The sequence below is a fragment of the Austrofundulus limnaeus genome, unplaced genomic scaffold, assembly GCF_001266775.1.
Source record: "Austrofundulus limnaeus strain Quisiro unplaced genomic scaffold, Austrofundulus_limnaeus-1.0 Scaffold35, whole genome shotgun sequence".
Lineage (NCBI taxonomy): Eukaryota > Metazoa > Chordata > Actinopteri > Cyprinodontiformes > Rivulidae > Austrofundulus > Austrofundulus limnaeus.
Genome location: NW_013952437.1, coordinates 1,195,634 through 1,198,091, shown reverse-complemented (window position 1 = coordinate 1,198,091; position 2,458 = coordinate 1,195,634). Strand labels below are relative to the sequence as shown.

The 2,458-nt window shown below is 38.1% G+C and overlaps 1 long non-coding RNA gene across 1 annotated transcript; it reads left to right on the top strand.

The window, feature by feature from the left end:
• The first annotated feature begins 753 nt into the window (after positions 1 to 753).
• Positions 754 to 1,181, top strand: LOC106516119 (uncharacterized). Its single transcript, XR_001310066.1, has 3 exons — positions 754 to 822; positions 903 to 978; positions 1,059 to 1,181. It is a non-coding gene; the product is annotated as an uncharacterized LOC106516119 (long non-coding RNA).
• Positions 1,182 to 2,458: the final 1,277 nt, after the last annotated feature.

Genomic DNA, 2,458 nt, shown 5'->3' with positions numbered 1-2,458 from the left:
GTTCCCATTTGCACCAGTTTGATGATCTCTCGTCTATTCACATTTTAGCTGTACTCCTACGCCTTTGACGTCTTTCATGAGGCTGGAGTACCAGACCCAGACACAATTCACAGCTATTGGTACTGGAGCAACAGAACTAATCACCGTACTGTTATCTGTAAGTTTATTGTGGAAAGCAGCTTGAACTGGACTAAATCTATCTAGCACAAAAAGTAAAGAAGCTTGTTTGGTAGATCATGTCTTTGTTGTAACAATGCTTCTTGGCAATAAATCTTATAACGTTGGATAGCCTGTTGGTTTCCCTTTTAAACTGTGCCACATTTGTAAGGAACATGCATTTGTGGGATGATGGAAGAGTTGAGTATGTGGGTTGCACACAAGAAAAAATCGCCAAATCTTCTCTGCTAAATAACTTAATTTGCAGTTGACTCTTGTTTTGAGCTTCTGTGCCGCCAGTCAAGTGCCCGGTATGAGATACAGTATATTGCCAAGAAGCATTGTTAAAACAAAGAAATAATCTACCAAACACAAATTTCTTTACGTTTTGTATTAAGTTCACATGGTTTTCATACATTTTTATACCAACACTTTTCCAGTCTGAAATGTCCAAACATTTCAGTCTTTTTTTGTCCAAGTACAATTTYCTGTAAATTTGAAACAGCTCAACTCTGATGTTTATGCGAAGCAAAAGGTGTCATCATTCTTTCTGTCATCCMCAGTCCTTCTTGATAGATCGAGCAGGCAGAAAGAAGCTGATGGGCTATGGCTTACCTACTGATGGGTGTAACCATGTGTGTTCTTACAGTCACGCTGTCCTTGAAGGTAAAAACAGTGAGGCACTGCTCTCCTTCACCTCACATTCTCACAGAAAGTACATTTTAATTATTTCTTTCTTTCCACAGGATATGAATCCACAGATGCCGTACGTGAACGTCCCCCTGATCTTCACTGTCATTTGCATTTATGGACTTGGGCTTTGTGAGTTACAATGTTGGAGATAGTTAAGCACATCTATTTGAAAATTGCTGAAATATTTWAAACTTAATCATCTCTTCTAGCTGGAGTATCCGTGGTTCTCCGGTGCTGACCTTTTCGTCCAAGCCTGGCGTCCTTCTGCTTTCATGATCAGTGGATCCATCTTCTGGTTTTGCATTTGTTTGGTTGGAATGACGTTTGGATATATTGTGGTGAGACRTCAACAGAGCATCTATTTCTCATATGTTTCAGTATTTTTTTACGTTACAGGATCTGTTCATGAACTCAATCATTTTTTCCCCCTTGTCTCCACACAGGAGGCACTCGGACAGTTCTGCTTCCTGTTTTTCAGGATTTTCTGCTTTCTGAGTGGTGCTTCCACGCTTTATATTGTCCCAGAGACCAAAGGAAAAACTGTAATAGAGATTACAGAGGATTTTAACAAACTGAATTACAAGAATGGAAAAAGTGGCGTTGAAAATATTGAAGCTGCAACTAAATTGTAAGAAAAGATAACTTTGCTGTCCAGCACATTTACAAGAGATGGAAACTTTGATAACTGTTGAAGTTTGATTTGAGGCTGTGTAAAGAAGTGATCTTTTCATGTCTAAACGTTGGGAAATAATTTGCCAAGGAGCTTAGCATAATTTTCTACAGAATGGTTGCWTTTAGTGTTGTTTTGTTAAATTGTAAATGACTACTTTTAGTAAGGTTATGCTGAAAGGTAACATTAGTATCTTCCACAACACACGACAGTTTTTGTCGATTACAGTACAAWAATATTGATTTCATACAAAAAGCACTTTCCCATTGAACAACTGAAAACTGTTGCAGTTTTCTTTCTAATCCTTCCACACAACTCCAATGATAACAGTAAACCTACAGTACATGCCAACATGCTTCATGCAAATGTCCCTTTTCTATTTTGTTTTCCTGAATATTGTAAATTTCTCATTTCCCTAAACAGCACGATCAAAGCTGGATGGTATTTGTTATTAAAAATGATTAAAGTCTTATTATAAAAAAGCAACAAATGCAAATATTGCATTTTGTTTGAATGCACCTTTTGGTTGGGGGGTGGGGGTGTATGCAAAAGGACTTTCTATTTATTTATATCATGTAACATGTTACAATATCCTTCCTCTTAAAACTAACCCAGTGTTGCTTTGACTCATTCACACATGTCTGAGAAATCCTTGTATGTGGAGATGCCTAAATGCTTGCTGGTACGAAGCACCGCCTATTTATACAAAGCTCCGCCCTGGAGCTCAGCACCCAGCTGACATCCCATCCCCTGAAGCATTGTTGTGAAGATGTGCTGAAGTGGGAGTGTCTGAAACGGTAGGAGGTTCTTAAAGAGAACAAATTCAGGATGCTTAGATAGGCTATGATGCAAAATTGTTTGTTTTAGATGAAAAAAAAATAGTATAGGTCCTCTGGACGGGTTCTTCTTTAATGAAACATTTCGTCTCTCTTCCAAGAG